Below are 18,751 nucleotides of genomic sequence, written 5' to 3' on the forward strand. Positions count from 1 at the left end.
ATGCGGACAGCATGGTTGGTTAACAACGTAATCGACATGCGATGACCATGAAAGTGTAGTGGTTATATGAACCCCTACATATTTATAAGTTGTTACTTGTTTAAGTACAGTGTCTGAAATATGGCACGCACTAAGTTTCGTAATAGAAGACCTGTGTGAAACACGCATAACGTAATATTTGTTAGCATTCAATTTCATAAGCCAAGTGTCACGCCAACCAGATACCTTACCTAAATCACACTTAAGTATGGACGGCTCTGAAACAGAAGTGATTACTCGGTAAATGGCGCAGTCATCTGCAAAAATCCTTATTGTGGAGTTAATAGTATTTGGCAGATCTTTAATATATATTAGGTACAATAACGGCCCCAGCACCGAAGCTGGAGGCGGGCCTGAGGTAGCAAAACATGTTGAAGAATCAGTGTTATTGGCGGAGAAACATTCACTATTATTACGCAAAAAAATTTCAGCCCATAAAATAATGCTAGGGTCAATATTCAGTTTGCTGAGCTTTACACGAAGTAGTTGGTGATGAACGAGACCGAATGATTTCTAAAACATCTAAGCATATGCAATCAATCAAAACTCCCTTGTCCAATGTGACAAATAAGTCGTGGGTTAAGGAAATCAACCGGGTATTACACAAAAATGATTTACGAAAGCCATGCTGATGTGGAAAAAAATGAAAGAAATTCAAAGCAATTTAATCAAATTTGAATGTATGACATGTTCCAACATCTTACATGGCTACTCGTTAACAATATGGGTCTGTAATTTGTGGCACAATGAGTAACACCAGACTTGAATATTGGTACCACTTTACCCACCTTCCGATCCCCGGGCAACTGTCGTAAATCCAAAGACCGAGAAAACAGTGCACATAACTAAAGGGAAGGAGAAACATTTGTATTCTTAAAAATTTTGAATTTATGTCGTCAATTCCTTAAGACGAAGAAACCTTTAAATAATAATAAGACTTTGGACAACCAAATCATCATCATCATCATCATCATCATCATATCTTATGTCCACTGCAGGATGAAGGCCTCTCTCTGTGATCGCCAATTACCCCCTTTCTGCGCCAACTGATTCCAACTAGCGCCCGCGAATTTCCTATTTCATCGCTCCACCTAGTCTTCTGCCGTCGTCGACTGCGTTTCCCTTCTCTTGGTACCCATTCTGTAACCCTAATGGTCCAACGGTCCTATAACCGGCATATTAAATGACCTGCCCAGCTCCGTATTTTTCTCTTAATGTCAATTAGAATATCGGCTAAACCCGTTTGTTTTCTGGTCCAAACTGCTCTATTTCTGTCTCTTAACGTTATGCCTAGCAATCTTCGTTCCATTGCTCTTTGCGCGGTCCGTAACTTGTTCTCAAGCTTCTTTGTCAGTCTCCAAGTCTCTGACCATATGTCAGTCCTGGCAAAATGCACTGATTGTACATTTTCCTTTTCAGTGATAATGGTAAGCTTCCAGTCAGGAGCTGGCAATGTCTGTCGTATGCGATCCAACCCATTTTTATTCTTTTGTGAATTTCCTTCTCATGATCAGGGTTCCCTGTGATTAATTGACCTAGGTAAACGTACTCCTTCACAGACTCTAGAGGCTGACTGGAAATCTTGAACTATTGTTCCCTTGCCCGGCTATTCATCATTATCTTTGTCTTCTACATATTAATCTTCAACCCGACTATTACACTCTCTCTGTTAAGGCCCTCAATCATTTGTTGCAACTTGTCTGCATTGAAGCTGAATAGAACAATGTCATCGGCAAACCAAAGGTTGCTGAGATATTCGCCGTCGATCCTTACTCTTAAGCCTTTCCTGTTTAATAGCTTGAATACTTCTTCCAAGTCCGCAGTGAATAGCATTGGAGAAATTGTGTCTCTCTCTCTGGCCCCTTTCTATATAGGTATCTTCCTACTTGTGTAGAATTAAGGTACTTGTGGAACCTCTGTAGGTATTTTCCAAGGTATTTAAGTAAACGGTCTGTACTCCTTGATTACGTAATGCCACTAGGACTGCTAGTATCTCTGCTGAATCAAATGGATTTTCGTAATCTATGAAAGCCATATAGAGAGGCTTATTGTACTCTACGGGTTTCTCGATAACTTGATTAACGACATGGATGTGATCCATTGTAGAGTATCCCTTCCTGAAGGCAGTCCGTTCCCTTGGTTGACTAATGTCCAGTGTTGTGCTTATTCTATTGGAAATAATTTTGGTAAACATTTTATATAATACTGGGAATAAGCTAATGGGTCTATATTTTTCAATTCTTTAACGACTCCCTTTTTGTGGATAAGTACAACGTTTGCATTGTTCCAGTTTTCTGGGACCCTTGCAGTCGATAGACACTTCGTATAAAGAGCCGCCAGAACTGTCAATTAAAATTAGGTCCATTAATGGATCCTGCACCAAGTTAAAAAAGGGGAGGGAAACAGACGATTACTGAAGAAGGGCCTCAGGAAATGCGTCAGTGACCCCTTGTGGACAGAATGGCTGCGCCGCTGCTATCGTTAAGAGCAATTTTTTATGCTTAGAACCAGCAATTATATTCCAAAATTTTTTGGCGTTATCAGTCAAGAAGGATGGAAGCATGCTGTGTAAAAATACATGCTTCGCGTCTTTCAATGTTTTCGATAAGTTTCAGCTATGACACGATATAAATCGCAATGATAGGACAGCCGCTCGTTTTGGCTCTGCGAAAAAATTGTTTTTTTTTTACGCTTAAAATACGTTTTAATGATGCAGTGAATCATGGGGAACGATTCTCGCCTGATATGACGCGTATTGGTGTGTATTTTTGCACGAAAATGTGAACCTAATCTTTAAAAACGGCACCAATTCACACCTGTTAGCAAAGTTTGACATCTACTCATCTAAAAAGTTTCCAGTTCTGCATTTATTGAGGAAAAATCTGCTTTCGAGTAATCTCTGATAATTTTGAGATTAGGTCGCATACTTCTGTTAGTGTTTCTAAGTTCAAATTGAAAGAAGCAATCGTCACTGAGGCCCGGCAGAAATGTAAATGAATAAACTAGATTGGAAGGCGTAGTTAGAACAAGGTCAAAAGTATTTGTGCACGTAGGTGTGGTACGGGTTAGCTGACACTTGTACGTAGACTTTGAACATTTTTGTTTGTGTTGTTCTTTCCTTGTTCGTTTTTTTTTCTTTGCCGAAAAGTGGGATTGCTAATGTTCGTAGTCGCGAAGCGCGCGTGCGGTAGGTGGGGGGGTGCACAATGGTCCCTTTGAGTCGCTGGTGCGCGGGGGCGAAGTACGCTTTGCGCCTTCTATCGCGCGACGCGTTGCATGGACGACGGACAGCAGTGTGCGGACTATGACAATGTTGCGCAGCCATGGAGAATACATCGAGGAGTGCGTGAGTGTGTGTGAGTGCGCGTACGTGCGTGGGGCCTGTTGCTCATTGAAGGAACCAAAGAAGCCGCGCCAACTTAATCGTATCGCCGTGGACGCGGAAGATGGACGGGGTCACTGACCCTCTGGCGTCAGACCGAGAGTTCGGCTCTCTGCATCCACAGCCGCCGTGCAAACGCCTTGCAGCCACGGTCGTAGCTGCCCATTCACCCTGCATAAGACGGCGTGGCCAGCTAACCTGACAGTGTCCTAGCCCCAATTCGGCTGGAGTTCGGGACCGCCACCTCCACGAAAGCGGCATCAGTTGGGCTCACCAACAACACCGATGGACCAGCGGTAAGCCTGTTTTTGTATTAAGTGGCCTGCAATCAAGAATACCCTTGCGATGCTCGCGTCTTCGGCCCCCGCCCTCGCCGGTGAACTTTAAGCGTCCTCTCCTCTTCGCACCCTTGACACATCTGCGCGAGCCGCAGACTATTTTGTTAATACAGTGAAATCTCACTTCTGCGAACTTCAAGACACCCAAGGAAATAGTTTACCTAAGTGAAAGTTAATTAAACTGAATATTCACTCGAATATGGAAAAGCATAGGGCACAGCAGGCATCGAGTTAAAAGTGTGAAATGCAATTAATGGAGTTATGTACATCAATATCTACGAAGTGCATAACTGTTCCGTTGCTGCCTATTTCATTTCGAAAAAAAAATGTGTAATTTTCATTTGAACTGGTGCACTTCAAGCGAAAAATGGAAGAAAGCTGTCCAGAGAGTCCATGCTTTCGTGTACTTCCTCTGGCACAGCTTGTTGCTGAGACACGAAGTCTCGCAACTTTCCAATGCATCCTGCAGCCTCGGCTAGAATTACTGGATTTGAATTTGCCTCTGCATCATCTTTGTCGCAGTCTTCTTCTCGAGAACGAACAGTGAAAACAATTTCCAGATCTGATACTTCAGCACAGGTAAGCTGCTCACTGTTACACTGCACATAGCCGCCCTGGATAGGCGGTATGGGGTCGATGGGCATCGGTTACGCCAGCGCTGCAGAGCGCAAAACTTCGTTGAACTGATTTGAAAAATGACCCAGGATCCACTGATAAAGTTCGCTGTTCATAAATTCGTTTAGCTGAAAGATTTTTGCATTGAATGCATAAGAATACTGTGCGGTATTTTCTAAGAGTTCGTTATTCTGAAATATTCGTTAAACCGACATTCGTACAAGTGAGACTTTAATGTGTTCCTCACCCTTCGCGGCGACATCTTAACGCGACAGCGTTAAGGGCCCCGTGTACAGTTGGTGGCAAGCGTGAGAAGCAGTCTGGGATCTTCGAATGCTATCACATTCCACTCTCAAAGGCAAGGCTTAAGCACCCTCGCGATTTTTCTTCTATAATAGAGCGTAGTTTTTTTTAATTATTTTAACACTATCCTTGCGTGTATTATTTTTTTGTATATTTAGTGCATCAAAGTGTCTTTGTCAGAACGTGGTATTAGCAGTATATATGCTGGGCTGAGTTGGCAGTTAGCTAGTGCATGAAAGGCTCAATTTTCTTGGGTGCATTAGCCAGCAGGTGCGCGAGACAGGTAGAGGGGCAGTAGAGGAGAGGAGGATGTGGGGATTGAGGAATTCGTTGGCGCCATTGTGGCGAGATTCGCCTGTTTTGCCATCCCTGCGCCTAACCTCTTTCCACTGCACACGGCTGTCGGCGGTTGCGCTCCACTCGCCATGGTTTGCGGTGGAGGCGGGGTGCTGATATCACGGCGCGGCTCATTACCTCCAGGACCACACTGAGTACGTGCGCCCGTGAGCAAAAGTATACGGACCACAGGGTCGCCGAAAAAAAGAGAATTTCTTTGTAATTAACACGCACAAACGGCAACTTACGAGTGCGCTATAAAAGTGGTAATTCCAAGTTTGGCCTGAAGCTTTTCATTTCAAGTTGCATTCGCCGACAGAGGGGGAAATGAGTTTTATCGCGCAATCCCTGGTCTGTATACTTTTGCTCACGGGCGCGTGTGCTTCCTCTCGTCCACTGACACTTTTGTGACAAGGACTTGAGCTTGTGCACGGAGCCTCTGCCCGTACGGTGGGCGCTTAGTTTGTGTTGATCCTTTCCGGACAATAAGCCGGAGAACGGGCGCCTAGTGCTCGCGCGAGTTCGTACGATACCGAGCTGCACTTATCGGAAACTAAAGCCGAAGGAGATGGCCCGAGATCTCACGATTTGGCCCATTGGTTATCGCTAGAGCAAGTAGCATAGCTGCCGGGACTTTTACTAGCGGCGTGTCCCAGCTTGAGCCTGTGCTTCCGCAGCGACCTGCTATAGGTGCCTCTGTCTGTATGTTTCGCCCTTGGTGAGGGACCCTTTTTGTTCCCGCGCCGCCCCGGGAGCGGGCGTTTGTGCAGTGTCGCGTGCCACCGGATACAGTAAACGGTTTCCGTTAACTCAGAACAATATAGCGTTCTTGCATGCGTCGCTCGGTTGCGCCTTGCCGTTAGAGTTCGCGCGCAGCCGCGCGCTAGAGGCGATGGCTGACGCGGCCCTGTGGCTCGCTAAATTCGAACCCGTGGGGATCGGTACTTTTGTGAGACACGATTCAACAGCAGAAGAGCCCGCGAGCTGTCCAGTGTGTTCTGCTCCAGCATCCACAGTGGACGTTTACCACGTCCCGTGGCTCTTCCTAGGAACGAGCACTAAACGAGAGAAGATTCCATAAGAATCTACAGACTGATCAAACTGAAAGTTATACGCGTTGACTTATGGATGATAAGTTCTATAAGCTAGTGCGGCAATTTTTAGAGGAGATGCTACACTCATTCATTTAGGCATCTTCACATGCCTAACGGCAACGTGTTGACATTTTCTAAGTTCATTCAACTATAATGAAGGCGAGGTGAAGCGCGACGGAATATATGTGAAAGAGAAAATTATCCACAGTTATCCCTACTATACCACAAATGTAACTGTTTCAATCGCGCTCATAAGGCTCCTTTGTGGACCTATTCATTCTTTTAGTTTCTAGGAGCACTGTTGCGAGTTTTCGTGCCGAGTTGATTGAGTGGAGCTATCTTTTGAAGACACAATGTCTTCCTTGGCGATTTACCAACACTTTTCCGTGCGGTATGTCACTTTCTAACTTCTAGTCTCTCTCGTGGACCGATCCCAAAGATATTGCAGCCTAAATATGTGGGCCGTACCTGAAGGTAGTTCGGTCTAACGACCGACGTTCTTCCTACTACTTTCACGCGAAGAGTCACGTGATACAGTGCCGGGCGCAGGGACTCTCCTCCAGCACGCGCGGAAGCGCTACATCGCGCTCGCGCCGGAGAAATTTCAGTACATCGGGGAAGCGGCACGGAACGAGACTGGTGCTCGAAATTCGCCTTCGCTTTGCCATGCCGCGCCCGAAAAAATTGATGGCCGAAGCAGACTTTAAAGAGAGGAAGATGAAACGTACAGAGGGTGCCTGACTAGGTGGCTATACATGCACTCAAAAAAGTGGGGCACTGATTCAACCTCTAGTTGATGTCGATCAAACGTTGTCGTTCCAGCGTGGCTCTCACAATAAATTATGCGGTTCATACACCCAATTCTCGCCACCAACTCGCCCTGGAAGACATTGTTTTCGTCAACTTCAAGCTTGAATCACCCTCCCACTTTTTTAATCGCTGAATCTGGCTTTCGCAACATTATTAGACCTTAAGCCACCATTGGCTTTGCAGCCACCCAAGCGAATTCCGCCTGCTTTTCTTGTACGTGGAGTATCGCTTGCGAATAATTTTACACTGAATGTCCTTTCAAGGTCTAACGAAGCAGAGCCTTTGTTTCCTCGCGAACGTAAAGCTGTTATTATCTAAACTGACAGACTCGCGAATCGGTTGCGCCGTTGGCGCCGTGCGCCTGCAACAATAGACACGAGTATTCGACGCTGGCGCGCAAAGGAGACGAGAGGTAAATCAAAGCTGTCAGAGAAATGGTGCAGGTGAAAGAAGCCTAGGGGCTTGATGAAAGGGGCCTCTCGCGAATGCCTAGGTGTACTTAGAGACGATGAGAAATTGCTCTCCGTTGAGCGGTGAAATTAAATTGAAAATGTTCAGCACCCGAAATGGCGTCGTTGTCCTCACTTAATTTTATGCGCGCTCTTAAGCGTCTAGTTAAACAATCCCAGTAATTAGACCCCCGGACTCGTGCGCAGCAACATATCGGAAGAAATTCAAGTCTTGCAGTTGCAGTGGATATCTTTAGATCCGATGCAGCAGATCCAAATATCAAGCAGTGTATATCTACCCTGCTTGGTGTCTTTCATTTGTTTTCTTAGCAACAAACCTTGACATTCACTTTTCACAGGTAGCAATTAACGTCCTGTTTGGCAATTCTAAGCAGGAATAAAGCGTTTTGTGAATAATATTGGGTGTGTCTTGTGTCACATCGCCTAGAATTTCTTTTTTATTTGAGGTCATTTGTGTTATATGAATAAGACAGCGAAAGAATCCTGACGAATAAGTTCATCAATCATTATAAGGCAAAGCTGGCACCTGAGGTAGTTTTACTTGGTTCGTGGATACCAAGTAGTTTTAATTGAAGCACGTGCCAGTTGAAACTTACATAAAACGTTTGGCTGAACGCACTTCAGGATAACTGTCGACAGTAAAGCGTATACCATTGAATCAATATAGCGACGCGACTTATTTGTACTGTCGAAACGAGTTGTGTAGGAGGTGCGTACTGCACTGGAACCCCTGTTTCGCGTTTCCTTAAGGACATTCGTCACCATATAGCGGCGGCGCCGCCAAAACCTGCGCGTGGCTTCCGACATGCATTGCCCACCGGTGCGTGCAAACGCTTAGAAACATATCGCGTGGCAACCGGCCGGGCTCCTCTTGCGCACTTCCTTCTGGACATAATGCGACATCTAGGGGTGCGGCCGAGAAGTTCGCGCGTGGGCTCTGATACGAGGAACGTTGCACACCGCTGCCTACAAACGCTCAGGATTGTTCCCTCGCATGCCGCACGCACCATGGCACATACCCAGTGAGTCAAGTTTCCAAGTGGTTTATTGGAGAGCGGCACATAGCCAGTGCATTTGTAGTGCAGCCTGCTAAAGCGTTGGGTTGCTGTCCTTGAGGAACATTGAGGGCATTCGAAACAATTGTGAAGTGGATTCGATTCCACTCTGTATTGGAGAAATTTAAGGGATGTCTTAATGCGTAAGCATTCTTTGGCGAGCATCCCAAGAAAATCTGTCCTTCGCATGACGCCTCATGTCTGCAAAATAAATGCATAATTGGTGAAGTTAACACAAGTAACCGTTATAATAGTGTAATATTATATGATAGGTAGCGTTAGAAAAAAATACTTCTGACTGGCATTCGAACCATGGACCGCACCGTGGCGGACACATTTCTGTGTGAGCCACGTTACATTCGTGGCAGTGAATGTTGTTTTGCCCTATGTTTAGATCACATGCGGTTCAAGTCAAATGGACATTAAGTAGTTTCTCTCCATTTCCTTAGTTTCCTACAGACATACAGTAATGCGTAAGCATTCATTGGCGAGCACCGTAGCAAAATTTGTCCGTCCATGACGCTATATATCTGCAAAATAAATGCATAATTGGTGAACTAAGTTGATTAGTAGCACTGGCAAAAAAGACTGTTACGTAGCCATGGCCACCGTCAAGGTGGTAACAAAAAAAGAAAACAAAGAAGTTTACTCGTGTAATTGTTATCATAATTTAATTGTATATGATTTTTCAGCGTTAGATAACGAAAACTGGTGAGTCGTCGTCGCCTCGTCAAAGTCGTAACAAAAAAGTAAAATAAAAAACGAAGGTAAAAAGCTGTGGTGTGGCAATAAAAAACCGGTTGTGACGGCGTTTTGGCTCAGTTGATACGATATATAGAATAGAATAGAATAGAATAGAATAACTTTATTTCCATCTACTTCATGGAGGAGGCTGCAAGTAAAAGCTGCTCCAGTAGAGGCAGCTTGACGAGGCCCGCAGCCCCCCCTACAGAATATTCGGCAACAGCATACATGCAAACACATATGCATTATACATATATATATATATATATATATATATATATATATATATATATATATATATATATATATATATATATATATATATATATATATATATATACCCTCATGAACCCACATACACGCATATACACATGCACACACATACCCATATGCATACAGAGCCACTGGTGACCAAATCAAAAATACTTAGGGTAGCTTGTGTGGTTCTCGTGGTGAATACAAATGAAATAAGACGCCGCTGAACATTGTATATATATATATATATTGTAATGAAGAAATGAAGATAATGACATCCCGATCATCATCAAGAGCGGAGGGCACGAGATCGGCGCTCGAACACCACCATCTTGTTCTCCCGACGTATTGTTCAGAGCTACCGCCTGTTGGTTGGACTCGTCCAATAAACCTCCTTACATTTGGTGGAGGTGCGGGGTACGCACATCGCCGGCACCCTGGAACTCCGATCCCGTACGTTGCACTCGACCATGAAAGCTGACGCTGCCCGGCCGCCGTTTGTCCCGGCCCGGTTCGCCAGCGAGACCCCCCGGTATTTTCGGGTACGGAAGACGAGGACATCGAGGACTGGCTGTCGGCCTACGAAAAAGTTAGTGGACCCAACAAATGGGATGACGCTGCTAAGCTGAGTACCGCGAACTTTTACCTGGCTGGCGTGGCGAAACTGTGGTATACGAACCACGAATCCGAATTTGAGAACTGGCCCGCTTTTAAGGAGGCACTATCTCCCGTTTTCGGTCGTCCTGCCGTGCGGAAGTTACGCGCCGAGCAACGGCTGCGCACACGGGCACACGAACCAAACGAAACTTTTACCGCCTATATTGAGGACATAATCGATCTCTGCAGGCCCGCCGATGCTTCAATGAGCGAAAGTGCCAAAATACAGCATATTATGAAGGGCGTCAACGACGATGCCTTTCAAATGCTTCTTGCGAAGTCTCCTGGCACAGTGTCTGAAGTGGTAACTCTGTGCCACAGCTATGACGAGTTGAGAAGGCAGCGGGCTCTCACCCTACGTTCATCTCACACGTACAGTCAACCACTCGCTGCACTGGACATCATGCCTGACCAGTCATACCTTCTCGCACAAATGAAAGAATTTGTGCGTGAGGAGGCGGCCCGTCAGTTGTCTCTCTTGCCGTTTGCTCAGCGTCAGGAGCTCCCACAGCAGCAGCAACTGCAGCGACCAATCCCGTTGGCTCCCGTGCTTCGACACGTCATCCAAGAACATATTTCCGAGGCCATGCCGGTACCCATTCAGCAGCAACCTGTCGCCGCGCCTCTTAGTTACGCTGAGGTAGTAAAGTGGCAGCAGCTTCAACAGCCCTCACCGTCCCATGGTGTGTCGTATGCTGCAGCCCCAACTCAGCCGTCCCTGACATGGGCTGCTCCCAACGCTGCAAATTCCTGGCGAACGCGCGACAACCGGCCGATCTGTTTTGCATGAGGTGGCCCTGGTCATATCACCCGATTCTGCCGCCGTCGCGCGCCAGGATACTCAGACGCCCGTTCGCAGAACTACGTGGATCGTCCCCGCTCTCGTTATGAAGGTCCCGGTCCCCAAACAAGCACGTCTTCACGTGACTATCCGCAACCCACGTCTCGTCGCTCACCTTCACCCCATCGTCGATCCTTGCCGCCCATGCGTCGTCGACCAGCCCCTGAAAATGAGGGAAACTAGCTCCCGCAGTTCGTGAGGCAAGAACTGCGCTGTCGAAATGCTCAAGTCCTCGAACTTTGCCGTCGAATATTGTCGACGTTTTTGTAGAAGGCACCCGTGCATATGCTTTTGTCGATACCGGTGCTGCCGTTTCTGTTATAGATGCCACACTTTGCCGCAAGCTTCGGAAGCTGACCACGCCTCTTGAGATGATGCCCTTACGTACAGCGAATGGAGATCCTGTTCGGCCTATAGCTGCCTGCACTGCTCGACTTATTATCGCTAAAGAGCACTACATTGTTGAGTTTATCGTCCTTTCATCCTGCTCGCACGACATCATACTTGGCTGGGACTTTTTATCGTATAATCACGCCGTCATTGATTGTGCCAGATCTGAACTTGAGCTCTTCCCCTTGCGTAACCAGTCCTACAACCCCGCTCATCAAGCCGCACACAAACTAGTCGTAACAGAAGATACGGAAATTCCACCGACAGCAGCTGCTTTGCTACCCGTGTTCTGCAACAGCATATGTGATGAAGCTGCATTCTTTGAACCATCACGCCTCCTTCTAAGTCGGAAGCCACTTCTTCTGCCTTATTCGACCCTCTCTATTTCGAATGGAACAAGCGCTCTCTGCCTCACAAATCTTCTTCCGTATCCCATCAAACTGCTTAAAGGGGAATCCCTTGGATGCGTGCAACCCATTGATATCGGCCAAATATTTTCCGTGCAGCAAAATTCAGCTCGATGCGACCTCGACGTCGTCAGTGCTCTTAATCCTTCTGATGTACCAGCTGCCGACCTATTCGATTCGTCGATCGCAGACGGACTATCACCATTTGAACGCTCTGCTCTTCTCCAGCTGCTCTACCAGTTCCGCGACTCTTTCGATGTTGCCCAACGTGCCCTTGGCCGAACTTCTACCATTGTTTACTACATCGACACCGGCTGCAACTCGCAAGTGCGATAACGCCCTTACCGTGTCTCCACCGCGGAACGTCAAGTTATTACCTTCCAGGTTGACGATATGCTTAAACGCGACGTTATTCGCCCTTCACAAAGTCCGTGGGCATCACCTGCGGTTCTCGTTAAAAAAAAGGATAGATCAATTCACTTCTGCGTGGATTACCGGCGCCTAAACAAGGTCACTCGAAAAGACGTGTACCCATTACCCAGAATTGACGATGCCCTTGATTGCCTACAAGGTGCCGAGTTTTTTTTCATCGTTAGATTTGCGTTCCGGGTATTGGCAGGTGCCCTTAGCAGAGGCCGACCGTTCAAAGTCTATATGAATTCAATGTCATGCCCTTCGGCCTCTGCAATGCGCCTGCCACCTTCGAGCGCATGATGGACTCGGTTCTGCAGGGTTTGAAGTGGCACATGTGTCTCTGCTACCTCGACGACATTGTTGTCTTTGCGCCAGATTTCGCAACCCATCTGGAACGCCTCAACCATGTCCTGACGTGTCTGAATACCGCTCAGCTGCAACTAAATCTCAAGAAGTGCCGCTTTGCTGCGCGAAAACTTACAATTCTCGGTCACGTCGTGTCAAAGGACGGCGTGCTTCCGGACCCGGCTAAACTACGTGCCGTGACCAACTTCCCCAAACCGACGGCTCTAAAGCAGTTACGAAGCTTCATAGGGTTATGCTCCTACTTTCGTCGGTTTGTGCGCAACTTCGCCTCTATAATTGCGCCTTTGACCCAACTTTTAAGCAGCACCTCCAATCTTTCGTCATGGTCTTCTGAGTGTGACCAAGCCTTTCTCCACCCTTCGCCGTCTCCTGACGTCACCACCTATACTGCGCCACTACGATCCCACGGCCACAACTGAGGTGCACACAGACGCCAGTGGTGTCGGTGTCGGTGCTGTTCTCGCACAACGAAAGCCTGGGTTCACAGAGTATGTCGTCGCATACGCCAGCAGAACGCTCACCAAGACTGAGTCAACCTATAGCGTCACCGAGAAAGAATGCTTGGCTAGTCTGGGCGCTTGCCAAGTTCCGCCCTTACTTATATGGCCGCACGTTTCATGTAGTTACGGACCATCATGCATTATGTTGGTTGTCTTCGTTGAAGGATCCGTCAGGTCACCTTGCCCGCTGGGCTCTTCGACTTCAAGAGTTTGACATCCGCGTTATATATCGTTCCGGACGCAAGCATGCCGATGTTGATGCACTGTCGCGGTCACCACTATCCACCGAAACTGCGTCCATATCCATTATAGACCACCCATTGTCAGCTCTTGACGTCGCCACCATCTCCTCTGCACAGCGCAACGATCCCTGGATCGCTTCGCTTCTTGACGTTTTATCCGAGGCACCCACCCTTTCGACCACTCGAACACTGCGACGCCAAGCTTCGCACTTCAGCATCCGTGATGGCCTCTTGTACCGGCGCAACTACTCGCCATATGGTAGGAAGTGGCTCCTAGTTATCCCCAGAGCGCTGCGCTCTACAATCTGCGCGTCCTTTCACTCAGACCCGCAGTGTGCTCACGGCGGTGTCTTCAAGACCTATGAACGCTTACGCAAAAGGTACTACTGGCGCGGAATGTTTCGCTTTGTCCGCAAGTTCATTCGCGACGAAAAAAACCACCGCATCCACCGCCACTGCAACTAATAGTGCATGTAAACGCTAACATATTTCGAGAAAAAAAATGCAAGTGCAATCGTGTCATTGGCCGTCATATTACAGAGGACGGTTCATCAAGGAATTCTATGCAACGCTGAATAAGCGTAGTCAAGTGGCACACAAATGTCTACGAGATAACATAACCACAGTGGTCTTGCGAAAATTGCCTCTCACTGAGCGCACTCTATGTTACACCTACATACAGAATAATGCACCACTTAATTAGCACATTAACACATTAGCACATTAGCACAAACACATTAGCACAGCGGTCCCACTTAGTTCTTTAACTGAGCTTTTAATTTCGCCTAAAACATCATGTACTCATTCTTGACCCGTAAGTGCGTCCTTAAAAGTAGGTAAAGTTCCTGATTTCTTTAGCGCGGGCTCATTGTCCGCACAGAGCTGTGCGCAAACCGACTAACACCATTCTGTGATAAAGTAAATGAAAGCGCAAATCGACACGGCACACACAGACACACATGACGAGCGCAGACTACATGCTACAAAACAGATTCTGGGGAGGGGTACAGTGCGATTTCGCCGAAAGACAGCGAGAAAATGAGAATATACATAAAATAATGTCTGGAAAGAATCTGGTATCTATGCTTCTTCAGAGTAGGCTTGACCGATTACTTCATCAAAGGTGCAACACATCGCCCAACTAAATAGTATTACTTTCAAGTTAACGCCGGTCTTTTGCATTTACGCCATCAGTGCAAGGAACAACGCACTGTTTTTGCATCCATCAGGTTGCCCCTTGCCTTCTTCCTCTTTCCATTCCAATCGTGCTTTCTGGCGGTTTGATCACTCGTTCACTGCGCCCGCGAAAACGGGTTAATGCAGCTCTTCACATCCGTTGAGCAAGCGCTCGAATTCTTTATTAAACTGAGAAGGTCAGACCGCGCACTTTTCCCGTAACCACTGAAGCACTCAGCCTGAACTCGGAATTTGAAATGGGGCTCTCAGGAGTTTCACTTCCGACCAGATAAAATGGGTCATTGTGCGATTGTTCCCATCAACGCAGAAAACACTCCTGTAAAAACACATTTCAGATATTCAAATGCAGTTGTCGTTTGATAAGCAGTATTGCTTTTCTATAGAGACCCAGAGCGAGACAGCAGAACTTCCTAAGCACGATCAAGATGCATGTATTCTGTTATATACAGGTTATATACAGCCAGCAGGAGCCAGCACCCTCTACGTGCCAACGGAGTTAAGCTACGGATGTGACTAGTCTGGCAACAGTGGGAAGGGGCTTTTCGACATGATAGAATAAGCATGTCTGCCTGTAGTGCGTTCCGCAGGTGTGTTCTTCATCAGTGGTAATCGAAGCCATCAACGCGTCTCGGAGCGTGTTTCACGAACTCATGGATAACATGGTCCTTGTGCACATGTGTGTAGAGAATGCATCCCACTCCATAGGCACTATGCACTCCCAGCAGACGCGGAAAGAACCAGTGTTCCCATATCTACAAAATAAAATTTTTCAGGCGCCATCGACTCTAAACCTTACAACGAGCAAAGAAATCAGCAGGGGAATATTTCGCTGCTTAATTCAATTCAGCGGGACTATAAGCGAACCATGCTTACCCCGTTCTTTGCTGATCGCGAGCTAAAAACTTACATGCTTCCGCGAACTTTAAGTGCAGCAGCGCTTGGGTGCGACCACAACACAACAAAAGGAATTTTAGGCACACTGCTATGCCAAAGTGTTTACTTCGTCATGTGGTGCGGTTGCCTTTTTAAAGCTTTAGCTGAAGTTGAAGGTATTAAAAGTGCTATCGAAAACAAAATGGAATACATCTTTCGTTTAGAAACTATCAGAACACGTTTCATCTTGAACGACAGGAAATTATTCTGCTCGAGCGGAAAGTGAGGAATGCATCTTGCGATATCGTGATTCTGCAGGCCAACAGATACAGGGTGTCTCACGTAGCTTGAACGAAGGATTTAAAAAAACAATATGGCTAACCGCCGCTTGGTGAAACCAAACGGTTTACCTTCATGTGGCGCTCCTCCAAATATTTTTATATTCTGCTTGATTAGTGAATTACCTGAGATCAATTATTCCAAATGTTTACTATTCCCTTTAGGGCTGTTGGGAAGTTGGGGATCCGTGCGGCCACGAAGGTTCCATGGATGTTGCCGTGCCAGGTGCCGGGAGAAAAAAAGGTCCCGAGCGACGGTTATGAGAACATCGAAAGAATTATATTAAAAAAAAGTACATGATCAGTTTTATAAACACGGCTCCAACTATCGGAGCACACCACATGCTAGAGTCCTTGCATGTACAAGCCTCCCTTCTGACAGAGGTCCGAATCCGCTTTTTATGCAGTTTATTTCCCTCTCTCCCTCGTCGAGAGAATTCACTGGCCAATCACAAATGGCGAATCGTTCACTAGCTCCCATTCCCCAACGTCTCATGCATCTCCAACGTTGTACAATATGAGGCAACAACGTGGCAAACTGTGAACCGGCCGTCGACGACTTCTCGACAATAGACAGTATTAGTACAGCGCCATAACGATATGTACGCAGCACGCAAGCGCTTTGCGGAACGTAGGAGCGCGTGTCACGTCAGGGCTTTTAGTACTGCGAAATTCCTACGTACTACGTAAGCGGGCGAGCGTTGTAAGGCGCCGGGCGCGTCGGAACGCGTTGACCGCGTCCGCCCGTACCTCGAACCATCGGTCGAACTATAGACGCTGTTGATCTCGCCAACGTGATATTATATGTGGGCGCGTTCACACAACGTCAAACAATATTTAGGCCTTTAAGAGACTCTACTATACGTACCGATGCAATACACGAATCATATCAAGAAAAATAAAAACCGAGTACTCGATTTCTGAGGCTGGCACGCTCATTTGCGACGAACTGCGCCAACAGAAGGTCAAGCCTTTCGCGCGAACAGCGTACACTGAACACTTTCTCAAAAACAAAGCTCATATTCTTTTTCTATGGATTCGCACCGTGCAGGACCCGGGAATGGCTTCGGCGCGTTCACTTCACGCAGCAAAGCCAAATCGTAGGCCATTCAAAAGTACACCCTTCCGTTGGTCGCCTTCGACGCCGCCATTTTGCGAAACACTTTTGTCTCGTGCACTCCCGAACAAACGAGAACCACGAGAGCAGCACGTAAGGCTCCCCACGTACGCACGCAAGAATCGGATGCGTGCGTATACGCAGCGGCCGCGTACGCATCACGCACCGTTTGTGTTGCGTTCTACACATGCGCACTTTGCAGGATGTAGCGATCTTGCCTACGCAACGCACCCAGTACTAAAACTGTCTAATGACCGTGTCATCAATCAGTGGCCTCTTCGTGACGGCCAGGAAGGGGCGACGTTGCTGTCTAGAAGCGAGCTGCCTTGAGTGAACGATGAGGCGTGATCAGCACCCGTCACAGCCGCATGCCTGCCAGTGGAGCACTCTTTGTTTGGAGGGATCGCCAGGCAGAACAGAGCCAAGTGCGTTTCGTTATCTTGTAAAGAGTGCTATGAAACAGCTTGTGGCAACGTATGTAGAGTCGCAATCAAAAATACGCGGCCCACGGCTCCGGGTGCAGGAGCGGCTGCGGGGCCATACCGCGGCGCGACTATCTCCACCGCGCTAGTGTTCCTGTATATGCTCCCGGAGGGAGCAGAGTTGCGCATAACTTTTCCGGCGCCGCTCGCACCGCTATTCGCAAGGAAGGTGGCAAAGCCTTTAACGCGGTGCCATGCGGACGGACGAGACCGGCCGGCTCCGAAAGGGACCAGGATATGCGAGGTCCGTTAGCCTTGTTTACAGAGGTGAGTTCGGCTTGTTTACGCTAAAGCGGCATTTATCTCGAGTAACACTCCTGTACACGCTGAAATGCGTACGCCTGGCATGAGAGGTTGTTGTTCACTTGTGCAATTTTTTGTGTATATGGGCAGCGCGACACGGACGCGGTACAAAGAAAGGACGACACGTCTGTGTCGCGCTGCACATATAAGCGAAGAATGTTAACTTACCAACTCGCTCAATTCGCTTTCTTGCTTGTACGATTGTTCTGACTATGCGGCACTAGAAAAGTGTGTTCAAAACAGAGTAAATACTAGCAGGTGCAATTTGTCCGCTGCAGCTTGCTTTTCTCTGCTGCGTTTTCTTATTTTAAGCGAAGCATATTACTAGAGCTCAACCCAGCTCCTCAGGCACGGCGGTGTCGCCTTCAATGACCTTTAGTGACCCCATGCCATACCACGTGACACCGTGACGTCACGACAGAGGAGAAACGGGGCTCCAACTCGCGCCGTCGCTCGCGGCGTCGTCAAGGCTGACCACGTGACACCGTGACGTCACGACAGAGGAGAAACGGGGCTCCAACTCGCGCCGTCGCTCGCGGCGTCGCGGCGGTATATAAGCAGCTGCGCTTGTTTCTAGGTGGCTTTGGCTCAACTCTTGCAAGATGGGCTGGCTGGGAATCGAACCAGGGTCTCCGGAGTGTGAGACGGAGACGCTACCACTGAGCCACGAGTACGATGGTTCAAAGCGGTACAAAAGCGCCTCTAGTGAATGCGGTGTCGCCTTAGAAACGAGCTGTTTCTAAGGCTCAGGCGTGCGTCGCTTGCTCAGGCGCACATTTCGTTGCCGCGCCGAACGCTGCGTTGCTCGACGCTCACCGCGTCCAATGCGGGGCGCGTAGTCGCTGCGCCGTAGCCCATTGTCTTACACCCCTTGGCGGGTCGACGGGAACGCTGTCGCGTTCCACTCTTGAAGGCGAAGGAGAGTAACGCATGAGTTGTTTCTTCGTCTAGCCGAACCAAATATAGCCAAGCAACAGCAGTTCACCAGGCTAAACAATGGTTCAACAACTAAAATAAAGGCTAGTATGCTTCGCATCCTGGGCTTAACCTTAGCTAAGCCACAGCCATTTTTTTTGTCGGCGTTCTGATTTTTCACGTAAAGTTGATTGATGTGCTGCTGTTCATTGTTTTGTAGTAAGCGAAAACACCGTGCGCTCCCACTTATGAGACAGCTGCGATAGCT

This window comes from Dermacentor andersoni, chromosome 1 (assembly GCF_023375885.2).
Source record: "Dermacentor andersoni chromosome 1, qqDerAnde1_hic_scaffold, whole genome shotgun sequence".
Lineage (NCBI taxonomy): Eukaryota > Metazoa > Arthropoda > Arachnida > Ixodida > Ixodidae > Dermacentor > Dermacentor andersoni.